A 24,117-nucleotide genomic window follows, 5' to 3' on the forward strand; every position below is an offset into this window, starting at 1 on the left:
ACACACACACACACACACACACACACACACACACACACACACACAACCACTCACAGTGGGGCAGGTGGTCATGTGGCCCAGCAGGGCAGGGACTGGGTCAGCTCAGGTTCCCATGTCTCTGAAGGACAAGTGACTGGGCCTGCCTTTCTTCACCTAGAAGAATGCCTTCTCCAAACACTTGTTTTCTGCTTCCTGGACGTGCCAGGGCCATGCTGGATGGGAAGAGAGCGGAGTGGGGGGGAGGGGGAGGAAGGAGGGGGAGGAAGGAGGGGGAGGAGCCTGCGTCCAGCCCCCGGGCCTCTGTTGGGTGTTTTCCTTCCGCCCTCCCCACCCAGAGGGCAGCTGCCTGCTGGGAAACTGTGGCCGCCCAGCCAGGGAGCATCCCCAAGCCCAGGATTCAGATGTGGGGCAGGAGGGGAGCCGAGCAAGGCTCTGGGAGGAGTCTCCAAGTGAGTCAGCGGCAGACCTGTCAAGGCCTTGTACCAGAGCAGGGGTTTTGCAGCAGGACTCCGTGGCCAGCCCTGGGGGCATCCAGGGAGGAGAAAGGGTGGGAGAAAGGGGGTCTCTAGTCCAAGTTGGCAGAGGCAGCTCTGCCTTTGGTCTGTTGTTCGGGAAAGGTCTGTGGGCCAGGGTCTTGAGGGCTCTTCCGGCTTCGGGGCTCTGTGTCTCAGACGCTTCCCTAGAATGGCAGGCCTGTCCCCACAGCCCACGGCGGGGGGGGGGGGGGGGGGGTGTCACATCTCTTGACAGGCAGGGCTGAGACCGGCTGGGGGTGGGGAATGCCACCAGCACCCCGCTCTAGCCTCAGGCCTGACCCCCAGCAGGCCCGGGGCACAGAGACCCACCTCCCAGATACCTCAGGAAGGCGACAGAAAGACGAGGGGTGTGGCTGGGAGATCTCCGATAGAAGCCACTTCCGGCCAGGCCTGGCTAAGTCCTTCAGCCTATGCTGTATCACTGGATCCTCACAGCCACTCCAGTAGGTAGGTGATGCTGTCACCCCATGTGACAGACGAGGGCTCAGCAACCCGAAGGTCATGGGGTTAATATGGGGTGGGCCAAGATCTGCCCCCCGAGAGCTGGCTAGAAGCGTCTGTGTGCTTACCAGAACCCCAGGTCCCCGGGGCTGGGCCCGGAGCGCTGGGCTGGCCAGTCCTCTACAAAGCCCTTGACAAGGTTTCTGAGGGGGCTGGGCTTGGGTTCCCCAGCGATGCACACCCAGGGATGCACACCCCCACAGTCCCAGGCAGCTTCTGTGAGGGTCCCCAGGGTGCAGGAACCAGGGGGAAGACAGTGTGGGACAGGGAGAGCAAGGACACAGGGGAAGGGAGAGAGAGCTGGTGGGGTGGGGGAGGGCAGAGAGAGCCCGGAGAAACAGACCGAAAGAGCAAGAGAGGCGTGGCTGGAGAAACAGAGAAGAGGGCCGGGAGAGCTGACGGCAGGAAGGAGGGCAGGCGGGAGGGAGGCAGGGGGGAGGAGGGGGGGAGGGCCGACACAGCCAGAAAGGACAGAGGGGAAGAAGGGAAGCAGGGGGGAGGGAGCCGTTGTGGGGAATAACCCAGAAGCAAGGGGCAGGGATGGAGAAGGCAAGAGCAAGAAGCAGAAAAACAGAAAGGGAGCCGGGGTCAGGGAGGGAGAGGGCCCTGGGAAACCGAGAGGCAGAGGGAACGCACACCCGCCCACCGAACATTAAATACCTAACAGGAGATGACAAATCAAATGGGAATTACTGCGGTAAAAACATAATTAGAAACTTGATTGAAGTTAAACAGAATTTACATAACACTGCAAATTAACTTTACACGGAAACTATTCACTGGGAAGGCAATGAAAAGGCATTTCATTAGTAATCTATATTTAAACAATAGGCACAATGGAGCCTTCTGATGAGGAACTTGGTGCCTTCAACCAGAGCGAGTGCCAAAGGCTGCTGGAGGACAGAAGGCAGTGGGCGCTCCAAGAGGAAGTGGGCAGGGTCCAGGACCTCATCCCTGCACCTGCTAATGAGGGCTGGGGCTGGTTGGACGCAGGGGGCCAGAGCAGATTCTCGAATAGGTTCTGCCCTTGGCTTGCTGTGTGGCCCCGGGCAAGTATCTCACCTTCTCTGGGCCTCTGTTTCCTCAGCTGCAAAATGAGGAACTTGACGAGGAGGCTTATATCAGAGTGCCTGCAAGTGGGGATATTGTAGGAGAGCCCGGGAGATGGTGGAGGGCAGAGGTAAGAGTCTGGGCTTGGGCTTGGGATTCAGATGGACTCGGTTCAGAGCTCTGCCCTGCCACTCAGTAACTGTGGCATCACACAAACTTCCTCCTCTCTGGCCCAACTTTACCCATCCGGTTCAGTGGAGATAAGTCCACTCCCACCTGACAATACCCAGGCAGGGGAAGGATTTAGGGAGAGATTGGGTGGGGCAGGCTTAAAGAACAAGTGAGTCTGAAGGCACAGGATTACTTGTGCCATCCGCCCAGCACACTAATTAGATTACCCACCGCCTCCTGCCCCAGAGCTGTGCATCATCAGAGCGGCTTCCCATGGCTCCCCAGTCCCCAGTGCAGAGTCAGAGGCGCATCTCCTAGAGGGACTGGGGGGCCACCAAGTCCCTGCCCAGCTCCATCCTATTCTCAGCGGGGAGAAGTCTCCCAAGCCTTGGCCACATCCCAGTCCTACGAGGCTGTGCGCTTAGGCGGATGTGCTGGACTGTGGCCCCCAGAGCCCCCCAGCCGGCTGCATGCTCACCCTACCTCCTGTCCCACTCATGTGTCCCACTCATGTGCCCCGATGCCCACCTGCCCTGCCCCCGGGCAGCGGCTCCGCTCTGCAGCCTTCCCTGACAGAGCCGTGGGCATCTCTCCGCTGAGAGCTGAGGGCTGAGTGTGAAGCCCCACAGACTCACAAAGGAGGATGCCTACCCCCCACCAAACTCGCACACAATTGCCCACCAAAGGCAGTGAGCTCCTCTGCTCTAACTGGTGAGCGTGAGCGGGCAGCTCTGACACACACTCATAGTCCAGGAAGTTTCTACAGTTTCTTTTAAGATAAAGGATCCAGCAGTGCTTAGAGATTCAATAGGAAGCTGCTGGGTGCCCTTCCCCCTGCAGGCAGCTCAGAGCTGCCGCCTTGAGCCCTGTGTTTTCAGACAAGTGCTCCAGGCAAGGGGGAGGTCTCCTGAGCCCAAGAACCTCACAGAGGAGGTGGGAGGTCAGGACAGGTGGAAACTTCTTAAAAGAAAGTGCAAATTGTGCAGACATCAGGGCAAGAGACTCCGCTGAGACCAGAGAGCGCCGGCCCAGGTGACACAGAGGTCCCTGGACATGGGCTCACGCTCAGCCCAGACACCCACAGGCCCTGGCCCCTATGTTGCCGGGTATGGAGGGGAAGCTGCTCTGGTTTCTTCTCCCTCTCTTCCACCCCTCTCCAAATATGGCTCATTTTGAGGCCTCTGAGCCTTTCCTATGCTGTTCCCCCTGCCTGGAGTGTCCTTTCCCTGCTCTGCCAGCAAAATTCTCCTCGTCCGTTGAGAGCCTGCTCTCTCAGTCCTCCTGCACCTTCTCTGTCTCCTTTGCTGCCCCCACCCTGTCTTCCCTCCCTGCAAGGGCTGGATGCCCATGATTCAGACTCAGTTCTGATCGGCTCCCTCTCCATTCCCTCCCGACGTGACCTCATCAGCCTCATGGCTTGCAACCGCATCGGTGCACAACAGCTCCCACATTTCTATCTCCAGTCAGGCCCTCTCTGCCTCCCAGACTCTGACACCCAACTGCCGGCTCAAGCTTTCCACTTGGGTGTCTCAAAGGCATCTCCAAGTTCATGTGTCTAAGACATACTCCTCAGCTTCCTTTGGCCCTCCCCCACCATCATTCCTGGCCGATTAAATGACCACCTCTGTTCTACCAGTGGCTCCTGTCCTAAACCCGAGAGCCTCCCTTGACTGCCCCTGTCTTCTCTCCTCTGGCACCTCTAATCCACACGCACGCCTGTCTGCAAGGTCTCTGGAGTCATTCAGACTCCCATGGTCCCCCGGCGCTTCCCCTGCTGGCCCTAGACCCAGGCGCCACCACTTTACCTGGGTCCCGGCCACCTCCCTGCTCCACTCTTGCCTGCCTCCATGAGTGGGTCCCCTAGGATCACTCTGATTTCCCCGCCCCTCACTTCGCTGCAGCCACATGGCGTCCCTGATCCTTCCTTGAACGTGCCAAGCACCCGTCTCACTCCCTCTTTCCATTTATGTCTCTGCTCAAATGCTGCCTTGTCAGAGGTCTTTTGTGACCATCCTTTGTCCGAGGATGTCCACTTCATCCCACCCTGCAGACTCTGTTCCTTTACTCAGCTAACTTCCCCTCTTAGAAATCGGCATCACCTGACATATTATATGTCACATTTTAGGTATTTACTGTCCATGCCTCTTCATGGGAAGGTAAACACCATTTTATTTCCTGCTGGGTCTCCAAAACATCAAGCAGGTCTCTGCACGGAGACTTTCTTAATGAACATTTGGGATATGAACAAATGAACGATGCCACTTCCTCCGGGAAGCCTTCCCTGAATGCCTGCCTGCAGAACCTGCACATGGCCTCTCCTCCTCCCTTCCCCGTGTAATCACAGACATGACACAAGCCTTGAGCACCGAACTTAGGGAGTTGGGCCTGCCTCCGTTGCAAACTGCAGCATCTCAGGGCAAGGCTGGATCTGATACATCGTCCAAACCTAGCCCTTCGTGCAGGCCTGGCTTGGTATAAGAGTCAGTGAGTGTCGGATGTGTGAGTTAATGACTAAATGGATGGCTGGAAGGATAGGTGGATGAACAGAGAGTAGATGGATGGATAGAGGAGGGATGTAAGGATGGTTTGGTGGGAGGATGGATGGATGGAAAGACTGCTACGAGAGAGGGTGGATGACGGGTGTACGGATGGATAGAGGGACGGGTCCCACCACGGTCACACAATAAACACTGGGGGTTGCTTGGGCTCAACAGCCAGACTTCTATGGGGTGAGTGGGCCAGACCAGAGCAGTGTAGTGAGAGTCAAAGTATAGAAACGGGTAACAGCAGACAGGCTAGAGCTGAGCTTCTATGGTGCGAGCAGAGCTTGCTGTGTGACCCCTGGCAGGACTGTTCACTTCCCTGTGCCTTGGTCTTGCAGTGTAAAAATGCAGATAATCACTCCTGCCCAGAGCGATCAGGGAAATCGCTTTGAAGTTTCAAATACTGCCACAAAGGACACCACGGCCACATTTCCAGCGACTCACATGTCCGGGCAGTTCTGCCTTGGAAAACCCTCTCTTCCCAAGCCCCGTCTGGCCCTGCTGACTGTGGCCTTAATGCTCCATCCACAAGGGCTAGGACCCCCGGCCATGCCCACGGAGTTCAAACGGAACCAGGCTGCTAAGACAGATGACCTCCAAATAACAATCAGGCCCAACTGATTCATGGAATCCTCAGGAACTGGAGTAAACCCATTTTCGAGACGAACAAACTGAAACCCAGCGGCATTTTGTACCAGACAGACGCAAGGAGTTACAGAAGCCCCGCAGCCGGGGTCAAGGGCTGGGTGTGGAGACCGATGACCCTCAGCTCGGCCAGCCCCACGGCGACCTGGCTGCCCGGCCACGCCCCTGGCCAGGTAGGTGAAGGTGGCCGTGTAGCATGCACGCAGCAGGGGTCTGCCGTTACCTTTCTAGGTCTGGTAGCTGCGTGATGGAACTGCGGCTCTCTTCCTCACACCCCTCACAGCATTGGTCTGACACCGACCGGCTCCTCCTCCTCCTCGTCCTGGGTACGCAGGGACAGAGATGGGACACGTGTGAACAGCCAGGGACACAGACGGCAGTCCGCTCCCTGCCCCCACCTCGGTCCCCCCACGGCCAGGCCAATCTCAGCGGCCTCTTGGGCCACCGACGCACATCCCGGGATGCCTGAGTGATCCGGGGCCTTGTCTCCCCCACACTGCGGCACTGCCACACACCAGCCAACCCCTCCTAGTGGAAATCTTTAAGACTAAAAAACATATTTAAGTTTTGTTTCTTCTGGGGCTCAGGGGCTTTGTGTCGTTGTCTTTTTCTTCCTGGTGAGAAAAGCAGAAAGCCATGGCCTTCCTGTGCGGCCCCCAGGCAGGGTGACGGGGAGAAGCTGTCGGGGTATTTTTAGCCGGCTACAGGCCCCCACAGCGTCTCCTCTCCCCTGTGCCTGGCTCCGGAGAATTATCTTACAGGGCCGGCCGGCAGCCACTTCTAAAGCCACTCTCTGACCCCTGCCTGAATTCCTTCCTCATTATGAACTGCTCACCAGATCTCTGACCAACACTTGGGGCCATTTTATGTGTGCCCACCTCTTCAGAAAACCAGCTCACTCCCTGCCCTTTGTGATTCTGGGTCCCAGCTGAGTCCTACCTGGACAGAGGTTTAATTAACATATATATTTTTGACTTAATTAATATTTACCTTTACTTCAAGTCACTTTTTTTAAACTTCAACAAATCTGGACTTGTCCAAATTGATCACATCCACGAAATAACCCATCTGATACGCTGGATATACATATTGCCGAGACACCTTAATAAGCATACAACTGATGAAAGAAAAGTGTATGCCTTTCATTTACTATCTAATTCCAGAATCTTGTCACAGGCTACCAGAGTTACATGGGCCAAGCTTTGGCAAACTCACTGTTGTTTATCAGCCCTCTCCTTGTACAGAAAGAGAAAGCGTCATGGGGAGGGGTAGTTGGCTCACAGGGCCCCAGAATCCACTAGCAAATAAGGTCAGGGGAGGTATAAGGTGGTCACAGTCATGATGTGCTAGAAACTTCATACTGTCCTTTCTTCCCAGCACGGGGTGAGACTATTTCTTTCCCCACAAGTGAACTCGGCTGTGAGAATCTAGGCAGGTGGGCAGTAGGCCTTGTGCAGAATGTGGCCCCAGGATGGGGTGTCCTAATGGAGGGCTGCAGGGCATGGTCAAGGACCAGGGTCCAAGGCAGCATCTTTTCTCAGCATTCTGTCTGAGGCCTCTGGTTTATATCTGCCCCTTGCACCAGGCTCCCTCAGGCCAGAGTCGGTAGGGGCTAGAGCATAATCCCCTCTCTGGTTAGATTTGAAAGCACAGAATGGCCCCTTCCCCTCCCCCTCCCCCCCAGCTCCTGTGGCTACAGGTGCCCATTCTGGGCCTGAGTGTCCCCAGGTGTGCCTTGAGGGGTAGAGTCTGATGACCCCAGAGGCCTTGCCTTGTGGTTCTTGGACCTCACTGAGCCCCTCTGTCTTTCCCCACTCTGCCCGCAGGTTGGAGACCCTGACTGGGCCCCCAGCCCGGTGCCCCTCCCGCTGAGAACAGGATGTGGGTGTCAGGAGGTGAAGGAGAGTGTGGGGTCGGGGTGGGGAGTGGCCTCGGGACTGACTTCCTGAAGCCTGATCGGTTTACCACAGTCAGTTGGGCCCAGGACCGCACAGCTGTGAGTTATAAATGTCCCTGTCAGAGCCCAGGCCGAGAGGCCCCACTCTGGCGGAGGGGCTAGGGTCCACAGTGCCCACTCCTCCAGGGGCCTCCCCAGGTGAGGGCCCCATCCTCCAGGAGGCCCTCCACAAGCGTCCAACCCTCATGACCTCTGGGCTCTCTCGACTCCTGTCTCGACAATGCCTGATGCGACAGGGTCTAATCCCACCTCCCCCTGCCCACTCTTTGCCCTTCCAGGTGTAAATCTTGTGGTTCCAGCTACCTCGAGAGCTCTCAGAGGGCAGGGACCAGCCTGGGCCTCTACCCAGCACAAAACCTGGGACTGGGCACACAGCCAGCCATCCTGGTGACAACCTCAGGGGCAACTGTTCCAACTCAGCAACCTGCTTCCCACGACCCCAACCGCCCCTTGTGCCTGCCCACTGGGACCCACACAGCGCAGAAGAAGGGGTGGGGGGCGGAGAGAGGACTGGGCTCTGGCCTGCAGTGCAGGGGCACTTGGCCCACAGGCACAGGGCTCTGTGCCCTGCACGTCCAGGGGCTCCTCGAGGGTCCCATTCTCCCTGCTTGCTCTCCTTAGGGCTCCCTCAACCTGGCGCGTGCAGTGTGGCTCCCAGTCTGGGGTGCTCAGGGCCGAGCCTACAGGGTGAGAAGGTGGGTCCCTCCAGCCCCGAGGCCTGGGCCATCTACCTGCTGGGGCCACAAGGTGGGCCACACAGGGCTGGGCCTCAGAAATGTAGTAAAGGCAACAGGAATAAGTAGGGGGCGGTCCAGGCTCGCAGGGCTTGAAGCGTATACTATTTTGGGGTCCTCTTTAGAAATATATATAGAACTACAAATACATATTTAAAATGAGAAAAGAAACACCAGCACATTCCTAGAGCCTCAGGAGTCCGGGCCCTTCTAAACCATTTACCAGAGATGCTCACACAGAAATGTTCCCGACAGCAACCTGCTGCCCCGCCCCACCTAGAACACTCCACAGCTACCCGCAAAACTCCCACTTCCACCGGGGCGGTGCGGGGTGGGGCCCGGAGGCTGGAGCTTCATGAGTTCCCGGTGAGTCTGCTTCTGATCAATAACGGTGATGAACTGCCAATGACCATAATACCGAACATTAATGGACCTTCTTTATCGGGTACCATTCTAAGTACTCTATGTGAATTAACTCATTTAATCTCACCACAACCTATAAGGTAGGGACTCTACCTGTCTTTAACAGATGAGGCCACAGCCACAGCAAGGTTCAGAAACCAGCCCGAGGTCACACAGGTAGGATGTGAACCCTGACAGCCTGGCATGGGTACAGGTATGAGCCCTCAATCACTGCACTCGGGTCCTGCTCTGGACTTTTCTCTGACTCAGAGGCTTGGACAGCGGCGGCGACCAAGGGTGGATGCTGCATGAAGTCCCCTCTGATTAAACCACTCATTCATTCCGCACAAATCCTTACCAGTGCCAGTGCCAACATCTTGACGGTAAACAGAGGCCCCCTACTTCCTCGCTCTGCTCAGGGCACGCTGGGGTCCTCTCTATGGGCAGAAGTGGGCACCCCATTGACTTCCTGGGGCTGGGGAGGTGAGGTGTCCTAGAGATGGGTTGGGCCCACCCAAAGAGACCCCCCAGTCAGGGGTGAGGAGCGGGGTTTGCCGAAGGTCACGCAGCATGCTGCCCAGCTCCCTCATTTTATAGACACGAGAAACATGGCTTCCCCAGGGCCACCCAGGGAGCGGTGACCCCATGTGAGGCCTAAGGCCGGTCTCTGCAGGGGTGGGGCAGGTCGCCAGCAGCCCCAGGGGTGGTCAAGGCCCGGTGCTGGTGGGACAGGCTGGTCAGGCTGTCCAGAGGGAGGACACAACACTGCCTTTTGGCCTCCTTGGAGCAGGCCCTTTGTTTTCTCTCTCTGTTTTCCAACTGCCCGCGCCCCCCAGCCTTCCCGGCTTCCCCTGATTGTGTGCAGGGTGATAAAAGGGCAGATGAGCAGGAGATCTCTGACAGCGGTCACCTCCCAGAGACACTGTGGCGGCGGCGGGTGGCTAAGGGGGGGGCCCCGGGCGGGTGACCGGGCTCACCCCCGGCTGTGCAGAGCGCTTCTCTGAGGGACGCTTGACCCCCAGAACACTTTCAGCAGCCCTGGGAGGAAAACACCACCACCCCCTGTTTTACAGAGGGTGAGACCGAGGCTCCAGAGAGCAGTGGCCAGGACTGGGTCCCTGGTCTCTGAGATTTCCAACGGGCCGTGCCAACCGTGGTCCTGACGTCTCTGGCCACTCACGGGACACCGGGCCTCGTCAGGCATTCCGCCTTTGTATCGAGAACGGGCCATTTTCAGACTGTCCAGGAAGAAAGAGAGCAGAAGGTCAGGCTGGTCACTCTGTGCGGGATGGAGCAGAGTCTGACTTCCCGCCTCCCTGAAACAGAGTCCTTTTAGACTGCTTCTGGGGGCAGATGATTCCTCTGTGGTGGGCGAGTTCCTAAGGACAGCAGTGGGAGGGGTGTGATCCAGGGGTGCTGTTAGCCTGGGTGTGGGATGGGGCAGTGGTGGCCTGCAGGCCAGGACCGGCCAACCCTGACCTCAGGTCCCCACCGTCGGCCCTGGCCTCAACCACCGGGTGTTCTCAGACCCTCCTTGAGCATGTCCCCAACTTCAGTTACTAGATAGTTTAAGCCACATCCGTGTTCCATCTAAATTATTTTTGTATTGTTATTGAAATCACTTTCTTTTTACATACCCTCATTCAAAGCAATACTGTGTGAAATCATGGGTTCGCTATATTAATTATATTTTTTCTAATTCCCATAAAGATAAATACATAACATTAAGATCTGAAATTCAGACACTCACACAGAGCTTGAGGCCCGAAGGCTGTGTCCAGGCAGGACCTGGGGAAGCTGACCAAGACTTGGGGGTCAAGCCTCTGGAGGTGGGCTCAGGGGGCTGTGGGAGCAGAGCCCTGTGCTGGATGGGGAAGTGGGAGGAGGTGTAAGTTTCCAGAAGGGTACACAAAAGGTTTGGTTTAGCAATCAGCTCAGACCAGACTACATCTTCTCTCTGTTGGGGCTGGAGTTTGGTCCAGATATTTCTCGGCTGCTGATAAAGCCAACTCCTTGCAAATTCCTCCTGACACGAGCATGATACAGCCAGATGAGCCCAAACATGTGGGGCAGGGGTCTGTCTCTTTACTGGGGGATGCTAGATCTCTCTGGGCCTCAATGTCTTCATTTGTACAGAAACAGTGAATGAGCCAAAGGTTCCTCTCAGCCTCTCTGAACCGTGGTGATATGTGGTGCTCCTGGTGACTTTTGGGCCCCTTCTCATCACCAATGGAGACCTCCCTTGACCCATCCCTCCTACACCTGATTGGGGGCCTCAAGTGACTTCTGGGGTGCCAAGGGGAGACAGGGCCATCCTGTGTGACAGCTACAAAATTAGATAATCAGCTAATCACCAGCAAATTAGCATCCCATCTTTACATAGAACAAATATAGTATTTACGTAAAAGTTGTTAGGAGTTTCTCTCTTTTTAATTAGCAGAAATAAATGCAAAATAAATGGTAATTAGGCAGCTGATGGATTTGGTAGTACAATTATGCCTGCAGCCGTGCCCCAGTCCTTAAGCGTTGCGTGCTCTGGGGAATCAGAGGGGCCTATTTATATAATGGGGTGGGGGAGGGGAAGCCAAGAAATAAAATAAACATAAATAAAATATAAATAAAACAAAGTTAGCAGGAACAGAGAGACAAGGCCTGGGCACTCCTTGGGGGAGGGTCTTGGCTGCAGGGGAAGGACACTGGGAGGAGAGGAGCTTCAGTGCCCAAAAAATGGAGGGGTACTTAGTGCTTAGTGTTGGGCTCTGGAAGTGCACCACCAAGGCCCCCACGTGTCTATTTCAGGCCCTGCATGTGTCACTGGGAATGGCCTCCCTGACAGGAAGTAGGCTGGAGCTGTGTGGAGGGGCTAGGAACAGCTGTTCTGTGCACTCCTGTCTCTCTCCCTCCCCTGGTCCCTACTTCTCTCTTCTTTGCTGGCCCTATTCCTTCACTAAGCATTCTCTGTCCTGCACCCAGAGATATATTCTTCTAGAATATTCCCCGTTTCCTTCAGGAACTCAGGAGAACCAGGTGCAGAATAAAGTACCCGAACACTGGGATTACATTTCAGACCAGTGGAGAACCCAGTGGGAGTACAGAGGCAGGAGTCCTGAGGCAGCCCAGAGGAAGAGATAAGAGCTGGGTTTTGAAGGATGCATAGGAGTTTTCTGAGACGGTGGGAAGTAACAAAAGGAGCTGCATGTGCAAAGACAGGGAGGTGGGAAATAGCATCCTGTGACTGTAGGAAAGAGTGCATCCGGGTGTGGAGGCTGAAGAAATAAGCAGGGCCTCGTTGTAGTGGGTCCTGGATGCCAGGCTAAGTAAGGGTTTGGACGTGATCCTAGAAGCCATGGAAGGGTCTGAAAGGAGAAAGTGGGGTAGCCCCTTCCCACTCACAGCTCATTTCTTGGCTTCCCCTCCCCCACCCCCAGAGCCAGGGAGAGGGGGAGGGCCACAGGCCATTAGAGGCAGCTGGTTCAGCTCAGCTGCGTGAGCACAGAGCAGGAGGCTAACCTGATTATAAGGGACAGGAGGTTTGTCTGCAGGGGGGAGGGTGGGTGACTGCTCTGAGAGTGAAGGGAAGAGGGGCATGCTGGGCCACTCTTGGGTCTCCTGAGCACGGGGCCTGTCTGTCCTAGAACAGAGTGCCCTGCCCTGCCCCCTAACCCTGACTGCTGGGGTGGCCTCACCAAGCCCAGGGGGAGGGGGACAGCACGGCCAGAGCCGCCCCCCCCCACCAGACTCAAATCCTAGCTGGTGGCCCTGCGCTGTGACCTTGAGAAGCCAATCCCAACTCCAGGCCACACATTCTTGTCTCCAAAACAAAGGCCTGTATTAGGATGGGGGACAGGCAGTGACCAGTTCGGCCCACAGTCCCAGCGCATATAGTTGGATGTGCCCGGGGTTATTAAAGCCTATGTGCTTTTAGGGATTTAGGGGGAGGCAGGTAACCTCATCTGCCACAGCCCCCGCTGCTCCGTCCTGCCCTACCCCAGCCCAATGCACGGGTTTGTGTGGCATGCTGCAGAGAGCTGAACTGAGACCGCTGCATGATGACCACCTGGGGTCCTTCCAGCTGACAACCTGGGCTCCACAGTCCGAAAGCCGAGGAGCAGGTGAAGGGACAGCAGAAAGGCTCAGAGTCAGAGGAACTGCCTGTTATTACCCGTGTAGGAGATGGGTGGGGGGCACTCGGGGCCTGGGGAGTCTCTAGCTGCAGCCAGCCAGCAGCCCTTCCCCCTCTCTAGTGACCACCCTTGACTCAGGCTGCCCATCTCTAAACTGGGAGCAATGAGATACCTGCCCGCCCAAACCTGGGGCCATTCAAAAGCTCAAACAAGCCCCTGGCAGCGATCCGCAAGGCAAAGCCCAGTGTAGGGACTTCCAACAGTGGGGTTTTTGAAGGATTTCACAAACGGGAACCTCGCGCACCCCAGCCTGGCCAGCTCTCCAACCTCCAGACCATCCGTTTAAAAAGCAGCCCCATCACGGTCTGGAAATGGTGCCCGAGCCGCGATCTGCTGTCACCAGGGATGGAGCTCTGAACTTGTAAGGGAAGACAAAGATCACACCGCACCACTTCTCTGCTCTGTAAGTTGCGCTCCTGCCTTCGGCCAAAATCAATAAAAATCTCCACTGGGATTGTTTTACCAGCACAAGGGGCTGGCTCCTTGCGATGACATCCCACCCCTAGTGGCGCTGGGGGTGTCCTTTTGTCGCACAACCCCGAAATGCGGGGTGGGGTCATGATGGGGGGGGCGTGCAAGCTGGGGAGCAAAGGGGGGGTGGCGCGCAGAACTGCTCTAAGTGCCTCTCCAAAGACAAGCCCGGTGCTATTCATCAACTGGTTTTCAGGGCTGTGAGAAATCAATGGCATTTGTGCTGCAAACTCATCATTAGGACAGGAAAACTCCGCAGTGGAATTGATTTGTTTAAATATAATAACACAATTTAACAGAAAACCGTGGGGGTGGGGAAAAGACCCAGGCAAACAGGACAGTTCAGAGGACGGGGAGAGGCAGCAGCCTTGAAGCACCAGCTTCCAACACGGTGGTCAAACCCCAGCGCCGCCCCGTCTCCTCCCCGCCTTCCCCAAACGCAGGGGTGAGGCCAGAGTGGGCAGGCACTATCAGCTGTCACCGGGTGCGAGGCACCTCACGCCGGCTCTCGGAAATGCCCCTCGGCAGCCTGAGGACGAGCCCGGAGGCCGGCTGCTCATTGCTGTGTGGTTCTTAGAGGTGCCTTTGGCTTGGTGAACATCACTTCAATCCAACAAACTCTGATTAGGCACCTGTGAGGGGCCGTGGGCGAAACCGATGGTAAATCCTGGTCCCAGCTCTGAAGGCATCCTGTGCAGACAGGGTGGGGAAGGCAGGCGTGCGGGAGACAACACGGAGCCGGGGAGGTCTGGGCCTCCTGGGGTCTTAGGAGGTGTGGGGGAGCAGTGCTGGAACAGGATGAAGGGCAAGGAAGGGACAGTGAGGGGGCAGAAATGGAAGGCCCATTTAAATAACCAGGAGGAGCCCATTTGGAGGGCAGGCCCCTAATCTCATGAATAGGGCAGCGGCCCACTCTGATGGCAATGATGAGAGATGACTTTATTGATCCTTAAGATGTCCCAGGGCCCTGCAAATACTCAACACCTGTCATTACACTGAGTCTCACCCTCCTGTGAAGGAGGAGCCATTACTACCCATATCCCACAAATGGTACCACTCAGGCTCAGAGAGGTTAAGTGACCGCCCAAGGTCACACAGCTGGTAAGTCAGATCCCAGAGCCTATGCGCTCTCCAGTGTACCTCCCGCCTTCACTGGGGCGTAGCCTCTATGTGAACTGGGGAGACATGGCTCCTGCCCTCCGGAAGCTAGGGCATGAGGTGCACTGGATGGCTCAAGGGGGAGTCTGAGGAATGGCATGGAGCGGGCAATGTATCGCTAGCATCCTGATCACAGGCTCTTGCTACAGGCTTGGTCCTGCAGCCTGGGTGAGGCTGGAGCACTGGGTGCAGGACCAGCCAGGCACTCAGGGCGCTCTGCCACCTCCCAGAAGACCTCTTCCAACCTCCCCCAGAGGGCAGGGGTCCTGGGGAGGAAAGTGGTGGGCGAGGTCCTGGAAGACATGTCTGCGAGTAGACACCCAAGCAGGGAAAGAGGGCTGGGAGCGGCTCAGCCCCTGTCGGGGCTGAAGTCCTCAGCGGGGACCGGGCAGCTTGGGGCAGCCTCGCTGAGCTCAAGAAGGGCCTTAATGTCAGCTTCAGAATTTGGACTTTATTTCCGGTGACGGGGGAAGCTGGGGAGGGCAGCAGAGGGCTGGGCAGGGATGAGTAGTGGCGGGGCAAGAAGACGGTGAGACCCCAAAGCCAGCAGAAGGTTGGGGTGGTGAGGGGGACACAGGTCCAGAGCTGGGTCAGGGGGTCGAACTGACTGTTGGAGGTGGGGGTGAGGGAGGGGGAGGTGTCCAGGATGACCCGGGTGTCTCCCCCAGCCCTCTGGGGGCTTGGACGTTCAGCCATGCTGAGCCAGGGACTGCCTGAGTCAATAGGAATTGACCAGGACCCCGAGGAGCACCAGGCCCCTCCCGCTAGGACGCCCTGACCTGGGGGAGGGCACTGCTGGCCAGCAGGCTGCCACCACCTCGGCCCTGTCCCCCTACTGACCTTCTTCCTTTGTCAGCAGCACTCTCCATCAATTCCCCGGAAGGGCCAGTGCAATCTCGCCAGGCTGCCTGGGCCAGGGCTGGGGGTGGCAGCTCGCTCTGCCTTCCCTCTTTTAAGGAAGAAGTCTCCAGAGCATCTCTAGAAAGTCAGGAGCAGAGGTGCCAGAGCCCTCAGTGCACACGGGGAGAGTGGAGCCTGGTGGGGGACAGCCTCACCCCTCCTGCTGGCAGATGGGAGGGAGAGAGAAGAGGAAGCTGGATGCGGGTTGGGGGGAACTGCGGCCAGGCTGTGGGGGACGGGCAAGGAGGATCAGTCTAGAAGAGGGACCTAGGAAGTGGGGGAAGGGACCCAGCGGGAGCTCCCGAACCCAGAGTACATCAGCCACCCCTAAAGCCAAGGAGGGGGTCTAGAGGTTCTGGGGGGCTTAGGATTTAGATGGGGCTAGTATGGTCAGCTGTCCTGCTGTGCCTGGAACAGAGAGGTGTGTGGGATATGGAACTTCCAGGACTAAAACCGGGGTGGTCCCAGGCAAACCGTTGCTCACCCTAGCGGGGCTGAATCTAAATTCCAGTTTTTGGTTCTACCGCTTTCAGATTGTATGTGACCCCTCTGTGCCTCAGTTTCCTCACCTGGAACACAGAGCTCATAAGAGCGCCTTGTGTACAGCCATCATGAAGATGAAGTGAAATAATACACGTAAAGTGCTTAGCATCTGACACCAACCATTCACCAAATGGCAGGTGGCCACTGTTACTACCACTGACTGGCCCCACTAGCTTCCCGGGCCAGACCCCGATCTAAGCCCCGTACATGTGTGCTATTTAATCTCACCATGATTATGGGGCAGGGGCCGTTACTATCCCCATTTGCACAGGAGGAACCGAGGCACGGTGGAACCGAGGCACGGAGGAGCTCAGCCCCTGGCCCGTGTTCTCACGGCTGGCAAGCACAGAGCCCAGAAAACCGCTTCTATTTCCACTGGGCTGACCCCACAGCGGAGGACCTGTAGGTCAGGGTCAACACAGTTCTGCTTGCACTGACCCAGGGCGAGGACTGGACAAACACACAGGCTGGGCAGGTGTGGCGGGCCGCCCTGGAGGTGTATACAGAGGAACAGGCAAGGGACCCCTGTTCTCAGGGAGACTGAGTCCCTGGTCCTCATCCTGGGTCAAGACCTTCCCCTTCTGGTCCAAACACATCCACCAAATTTATGAGGTTCCTTGGGTTTACTGATACCTTACTAAGAAAAAGGGAAGCCCCCAGAGGTACTCACGCCTCCTGGTAGCCCTGGGGCCCCAGCTCTCTGGATCTGGCACTTTCTGCAAGTGACCTCATTTCATTCTTACAAAAACACAACAAGATCATGTTTGATGCCCATTTCAGAGATGAGAATATAGAGGCTCAGAAACCTGCTAAGGTTGCACAGCTCGATTTAAACATGTCCATCTCCAGTGACTGGGTTTCTCTCGGCTGCTCAGGTGACAGGATGAACAAGCAGCATACGGACAGGAGCACACAACTTGTATGTCCGTGTTAGGACTTGAGGTGAGCACCCGATAACTCTGAGGATGAGGGGCACAGCCTCCCCTCCCCATAGAGTTTAGGGAGCCCAGGGGAAACTCTGGCAGCTCAGGGAAGGGGCCCAAGCACGCAGAGGTAGGGTGGCCAGCTTGGCAGGGTACTGCACCCAGGGGAAAAGGGGGCGAGTGCCGGGGGTTCAGGCAGGGGCCCATCGCCCCAATACCTGGGGGTCAGGTAGGCTTTGCAGAGACCTCTCTTCACTCTTTGGAGCTGAGTGCATGATGCCAGGAAGTCCTCAGCACAAGCAACTGCATGCACACAAAGCAATTAGCTCGCAGCACCCAGGAAAAAGGTCGCTGAGGTGGGCAGGAAGGCGCTGGCTGGGCAGGGGCCCTGGAAAGCTGGGCCCGGTTATTTTTAGCCTCTTGATTCAAGAGGAAGGAGGCCCTCCTCCCCACCAGGTAAATGTCAGTACACTGGCAGACCCAGCCAATTAAAGTAGCTGGAGCCAAGGAAGAGAGACATGACTGGCGTGTCTGTCCACCGCTCCCTTGGCCCCTGGGCCCCCAGGGTGGGTCTCCCTCCCTCCTCCACCTCCTCTTCCTAGGCCCTGGCACATCTGCCTTCTGGCCATGAACAAGAAACATGGGCTTGGTCCCCAAAGGAGCTTGACCAGGGGCCTAGGACTCCAGCCTTCTCTTCCCAAACTGCAGTTTCTACAAAATGGGCCCCACAAAGCCCACCATTTTATTATTTACGAGGGGGACAGGAGCTGGGGTCATGAAGAGGCTTTGCAGGACGGTGACTTGTCCTTCCTGTTGTGGGTGATTGCTGTATTCTTGCAGAAGAGAGTTCTGGGCTTCCTGAGCAGGAACCCAGGCCAGCTCCAGGCTGCTGGGCCTGAGCCGGCTGCTGTGCAAACTGCTGGGGGGGTTTGTGCAATCTCGGGTACTAGGTGTCCAGGAGCCCGTGGCTGCCACCCCGCTGATAGGAGAGAGTGAGAAAGGCCGCTGCGGGTCAGTGAAGGCATAGCAAACACAACCCGGGCTCAGCCCTGGGCTACGGGGAGGGCCTGCACTCAGAGGGGCGCCAACACACACACAGCGAAGCACATCACAGGCCTGGTGCTGGCGTGCGGGACTCCCAACGGTCCCCTCCTCTGTGTCCGGCTCTGAGCTGGCCTCCATCCTCGGGGAGGGCCACCCCCCCCCCTTCCCACAGACTCTCAGCTTTGGAGTCGGCTCTGGAAACCAGACTCTTAGCCCATGGGGGTGGGGAGGGGGTCTTCCCCAGGGGGCCCAATGCCCCATCCAGCCAGGCTGGAGGAGACTCCTGGCAAACCCCTGGAGTCTGAGGTCAGCTCTCCCGCAGCCAAGGAGAAGCCCTAGGTCCAGCAGCAGTGCCCTTGCCTTTGGCCACCAACTCCCAGGGAGCCTAGGATTCTGGCACCTGCCCACACCCTCCCCAAAGGCAGACCCCTCCGCTGAGGCACTGCCCTGCTGTGCCTGAAACTCCAGGGAGATCTGAGGGAAACTGAGGCCCAGAAGGGGGGCAGGAATCTGCCCAGGGATTTAGCAAGTTAGAAGCAAAGTGCAAACTCCCTTCTCCTTCTGCCATCTGGCCTCTAGGGGGCATGTCCACCTCATTTCCTTCACTGCCCAGTCTGGGCCCTCCACCCAGCCCCACTGGTCTGCCCCCCACCCCCACCCTGCGTGCCTGCCTCAGGGCCTTGCCCCTGCTGGTCCATTTGCTTGGAATGCTTTCAGTTCACAGTCATGGTCTTTCTTCAGGGTCTGGCTCCACCTCCTCCAGGAAGCCCTCCTTGACCCTAGAGTCCCTTGGAACCCAGATGTTTTTTCTGGATACCACACATAGATCCACAGCCTCCTAGATTGCAGGTTGCTGAGCACCCTGCTGTGGCTCAGCCCAGGGGGCTGACAAGGGACTTGGGTAGTCTCTGGTTTCCTGAGCGTTCTGTTTTTTCTCGTCCCCGGTATCTTCTCAGCTTTCAAATAGGGCCCTGCTACAGAGCATGCTCTCTGCCCTGGCCTCTGGGCCTGAAATCTCTAGCCCTCACTCTTTTCTCTTGGTAAACAGATGGAAGGAGAAGCCCTAATGGTTGCAGGCCTTGGCAGGAGGTGGTGATTATAGGAGGTGGAATACAAAAGAGGCCTCACGGAGCCAGGTCTGAGGGCGCCCGATGCTGTTCGCAGTCCCGGTCCTGGGCGGATCTCCACAGACTCCCAGAAATTCCCAGGCCCTAATCTCTTGTGCCTCCAGGCCCTCGGGGGTTGGTCCTACCTTTCCTCAAACACTGTGCCCCATGGCCAGGTCACCACCCCCACCGTGGGTCTGGGGCCCTGCCAGGGTCTACCCCTGCCATGCTTCGAAAGCAGTTGAGGGTGGCAGTGGCCTCAGGTGAAAGCATGGAGTGCCACGCTGGGCCACACTTCAGTTTCCCCGTCCGTACCATGAGGCATTGGGCCAAATGATTTCTAAAGACTGTTCTTCCCCCAGGCAGCTGGGATGCTACGCTTCAAATAAAGATGCCACCCTTGCAGCCGCACCCAGTGTCTGCTCCCGCCCCGCAAGGTCACTGAGGTTTGGGACCTGGGACATAGGGCAGGGGTGTGGTTGTTCTCATCCTAAGTGTGTGGCTTACGGACCAGAGGGAGACCGACTCCAGGGCTCAGAGAGAGCCAGGTGAGCAAACATCAGTGGGAGGGAGAAGCATCCGGGGTGAGTAACACCCAAGGAATCCTTCTGGGCATAATTTACCAAATCCCAGCCATGTCCTTGCAGAGTCCTGTTGGTGGCCGAGGTCAGGGGCCCCCTACAGCACATGGGCAGCTCTGCATCCCTACAGGGGTGATCACACTCAGCTGGCGAGGCTCACACCGGACTCTGGGAGAGCCAGAAGGGGATGCAGACCTTCCCTTCCACCCTCGGGAAAAATGCCTCTCGCCCGGCCTGCTGGTCTCTGGCACCTGTCGCGGTGATGCTGGATGACGCTGGGCTGGTCTCTGGGCTTCTCCGTCCCTACCACATCACTCAACAGGTTTGCCCATGTCTCCCTGCAACCCCACCTGTGGGCGAAGGTCAGGCCCACATCAAGCAGGGGTACGGATGGGGGTAACAGAGGGTGGCTCCTGGACTCTGCTCTGGGGCAGCTTCCTATTCCAGCATTTGGGAAGACTGGCTTTTCCCCCTGGTAAAGAGCTCGAGCTCTTGGCCCAGGAGAGGGCCCAGAAGTGCCTGGGGTGCTGAAGAGGGCCTGGTAAGCTGGGGGTCCGGCTGGCTGGAGTAAACAAGGCCCAGCCCTGTTTCTCCCTGCTGTCACCACTCTGAGTGGAGCTGGGAGCCCCAGCTGGTGGGCCAAAGCCCGCCCGCCCTTCCTGGCCTTCAGAGTTGCTACTGCTGCTTGATAGCCCTTTTGGCTCCTCACTCTCTACAGGATCAAGGTCAAACTCTGGCCCAGCCTTTGAGGCCCTCAGGGGCCACCTCAGCATCTACTTCCAGTTGTGGCTGAATGAACCTCCCTCTACAACTGGACTTTCCACTGGGTGAGTCCTGCCCAAGTTGTGCAGAGACCCCAGGAAGACCCTATTCTCCCACTCCGTGTAGGGATCCAGCCTCCTCCTCAAGGCAGTCCCCCCTGACTGCCTCCTCTAGTGTCAGGGAAGAGCTGCTCCTCCCAGCTCCTTCTGCCTTCACTCGCCAAGGGCCCCTCGCTAGCATGATCCGCATTGGAGACTCTGGGACTTCCAAGCCCAGGGCTGTGCTCACCCAGCTTCTCAAATGCAGATTCCGGTTTGGCTACCAGTGCCTAGCACGGTACCGGAGCCTGGTAAACGTTCAGCAGACTCTGGCTGGCACAGTGACTGGATCACCCAGAAACATGCAAGTACCTATCACAGACAGTTTGCTGTGGTGGGGAAAACACATATTACGGTGTCAAATAAAACTGGGCTGAATCCCAGCTCTACCAATAGCTCTGTGATCCTGGGTATGCTTCCTAACCTCTCTAGTGCTTTGAGTTTCCTTATCTGTATAATAAGATAATCTCAGCATCACTGGACTGTCGAGGCCCTTGAGACCATTGCAGGTTATGAACCCTGACTGGTTCTGGTTTTACATACCATAAAGAACTGCTCAGAGAAGGGCAGCAACTTGTTCAAGGTCACACAGCAGGTGTGCAGCCAGGCTGAGGTTTGAACCAAGTCTAGCAGCCCTGCCCTGCCAACCCAGAGAGTGGCCCACCTGGGGCAGGAATGATCAGTGGGCTGTAGATGATCTCCAGCTCCAGCTGGGGTCAGGGGTGTGGGCTCAGGGCAGGCTACCCAGGCTGGTGGTGGAGGGGCCTGGGCTTCGGGCAACAAATTCCAGGCAAGGAGAATGGGGTGTGCATTCTCAGCTGGTGCTGAAGACGGACAGGCATGCCACATGGGGCCCCGGGAATGCCGGCGGTGCTGCGTGGCCGTTGCCAGGCCCGCTGTCAAGGTCTTTGCAGCCAGCCCCAAGCCTGCCTTGCGCCATGTAACCCTGGAAGTCTGCTGCCTGACAGCTGATGGTGTGCATGCTGGCAGCCCGAAGTCACAAACCAGGGGCCGGAGGGGCTGGCCAGGGAGTGTGGCTGTCACCCTGCATCCCTGCCCACAGAGCTGGGATCAACAACTGTGATTACCTCATGAAACTCAAATCCAGCCCAACCCCAACCCTGCTGTCTCCCTATATCCCTTCTTAAATGACACCAGTCATGTCACCCTGTTCCCCCTCCGTGTGCCCACAGCGCTCGGGTCCGCTCTGCCGCCTTCCTCCAGCTGCCCGCCCACCATCCATCCGTACGCTGTGGGGTGCAAACCACGTGCTAGGCACCGTTGCCAAGATTCTCATGGCTTAGTTGACCGAATTCCTCACAACACAGTGAGGTATGTCCTATCATTATCCCGATTTTAATGACGAGGAAATGAAGCACAGATAGGTCAAGCCACTAATCCGGCGTCACAAAGAGGAGTGGCAGAGCTGGAAAACCCCGAAGCCTTGGCCCAGAGTCTATACCCTTGATCACGTCAGTACCTTCTGCATTCATCCACCCAACGTGTTTACGGTGCTGTTCCCAAGGTGCCGGCCACATGGGGCCAGCTGTCATGCCCCTGATGAGAGACCCTCTCTCTATGTCTAGTCTCTGTGGGCTGTTATGGCCCAGACCAGCTGGGGCCTTCTCACCTCTCTGCCTGATGTGGGACTCGCCCGAGCTTAGGAACCACATACATCTGGCTGCAGGCCGCCTGGCTGCAGAAACAGGGCCAAGTCACCCGCAGGGAGGAGCAGGGCTGGGGCTTGGTCTATTCCAGCTGGCCAGACATCCCGCTCCACCAGGCCCTCTTCGGTACCCCAGGTACCTCTGGGGTCTCTACGGGGCTAGAGGCTGGAGCTCTTTACTGGGGGGAAAAGCCAGTCTTCCAGAACGCTGAAATGGGAAGCTGGCCTGGAGCAGAGCCCAGGGGCCTCCTTCTGTTGCCACTGCCCGCACCCCTGCCTACTGTGGGCCTGCCCTCAGCCAGGTGCTGGGGTGGGGGCTGCACCTCTGAGCCTCTGTTTTCCATCTGGCGAGCAGGATAGGACCTCTCAAGGGCTTGTTCAGTGGAGGGATGGAATGTGAAAGAGCTCTGCACACGGTAGAGAAGTCTACAGTGCCAGAGGTCATGGTAGCTCCTGGAGGGGTCTCAGGGCAAAGGTCGGGCGGGAGAGGCGGGGGTCAGAGAAGGCTCCATGGCATCTGACCTACAGGAGTGAGTCTGCCAAGCGGAGATGGGCAGGCAAAGGACAATCAGGCAGAAGACTCTGCAAATAAAACACAGAGCAGACCCTCCCAACCACCTCTGCCCTTGGTGGATTTGGCAAAGCACAGAAAAACCAGGCCGCCAAAGGTCAGGGAAGGCTTGACACCACTGCCTGACAGCGGGGCTACAATCCCACCCCAACTGAAACCACTGTCCCCGGTTGCTGGGGACAAGATGGATGCCGGCACTGTGGGAGGAGGGGCGTGTCTCTCTCCTTGGCAGACAAGACTCCCGAGGCGAAAGAGGACTTGCCCAAGGTCTCCGGGCTGGAAAGTTACTGGTGGAGACTGCACACAAACTCAGTTCTTGGCACTTAATCCCGCAACCACTACGCTTCATTCGGGCGGAGCTGGCTTCTCGGGCAACTGCACGGGGCCCCAAGCTTAGAAGGACCCTCTCCTGGTTTGATGCTCTGCTGTCACCGTCTTGGGATCCATAGTCATCTGTGAACAACGAGACTCTCCTTTTTGTCTTGCCCTGGGCCCCACAAATTACGTAGCCAGTCCCGATTCTAGTAGATTCTGACGGACACTGGTGGGGAAGCGGGGCAGGGCCAGTGAAGGAACTTTCACCTCTCTGGGACTTTGCAAGACCTGGGCTCTGTGTTCGGTCTGCTTTGTGTCTCTAAAAGCAACCTGGCAAATCTCTCGCCCTGCCCCGCCTGTCTCCTGGAGGTCTTTCCTAAACTTCTTCCTCGCACACGGACTAGCCGCCCACACCAGACAGAACCCACGACTCCCTGTGCCATGGGAGCTCTGACAGGTGAGAAGCCACCAACCCCCGAACAGCTCCTCCTGGAACACTCCTTGTGTGTGCACGGGAGCGCGTGCCTGTGTGTATGTGGGACTGTGTGCGCTGCAAGAGCTTGTGCCTACCTGCTGTGGGGCGTCACCATGGTAGTTTGCAAATGCGTGTGAGTGTGTATGGGCGTGCACGTCTACCTGTGTGCACACGTGTATGTTTGTAGCATGTGCGAACCATGTCTGTGTACGTGTGCATGTGAGGGAGTGTTCCTCCATATATGGCCGCACGTGTCTGTGCACACGTGACTGTTCGTGCATGGGTGTGCATGCACATCTGTATCCCTCAGCACGCATGGGCAGGTTTACAAGCACGTGCGTGTCTGTGCGCACGAGTGTGTGTGCACATGGATACAGGTATGACGGTGGGTTGGGAGAATCCTCTGGAACTTATATGTGTATCAATACTTGTAGATGAGAACATCATGCCCATGTGTAACTATCACACCACCCAAATCATCTTCCTCCTCACGAAAATCTTGGCCCCCCTCAGAGACACACTGGACCACAACCTGGCCCACCACCTCCAAGAAGCCTTCCTAGACTCCGGACTCCCCCATACTCACTCAGAGCTCTATCATTACCCCTCACCCCGCATCATGGCAGCTTTCCCACCCTCATGCCCCACCCCTCACCCTGGCCAACGGCAGTCCTGCCAACTTCCCTGCCTTGGTGTCTTACGTTTTCACTCCTGCTCTGCGTCCATTGTTCCGGCCCTACCTGAGGCATCTGACTTCTTACTGTGCCCTTGGGGCAGTCCC

The 24,117-nt window shown here is 57.2% G+C and overlaps 1 protein-coding gene and 1 long non-coding RNA gene across 8 annotated transcripts in view; one reads left to right on the forward strand and one right to left on the reverse strand.

The window, feature by feature from the left end:
- Positions 1-24,117, reverse strand: part of ZMIZ1 (zinc finger MIZ-type containing 1) — a 232,484-nt gene that overhangs the window by 160,554 nt on the left and 47,813 nt on the right. For 4 of the 7 annotated variants that reach the window (XM_025850357.2, XM_025850358.2, XM_025850361.2 and 1 more), the window contains exon 3: positions 5,670-5,768. The exons of 1 other annotated variant lie outside the window; for it this stretch is intronic. The gene's annotated coding sequence lies outside the window, so the exon portion shown is untranslated. Of the gene's footprint in view, positions 1-5,669; positions 5,786-24,117 lie in introns of those variants that run through there. 2 more of the 7 variants (XM_073878744.1, XM_025850360.2) reach the window with 2 other exon arrangements.
- Positions 283-5,258, forward strand: LOC112807647 (uncharacterized). The gene is made up of 2 exons (XR_012374208.1): positions 283-983; positions 5,140-5,258. It is a non-coding gene; the product is annotated as an uncharacterized lncRNA (long non-coding RNA).

This window comes from Callorhinus ursinus, unplaced genomic scaffold, assembly GCF_003265705.2.
Source record: "Callorhinus ursinus isolate GAN/ISIS: 27379988/994484 unplaced genomic scaffold, GSC_fseal_2.0 scaffold31, whole genome shotgun sequence".
Lineage (NCBI taxonomy): Eukaryota > Metazoa > Chordata > Mammalia > Carnivora > Otariidae > Callorhinus > Callorhinus ursinus.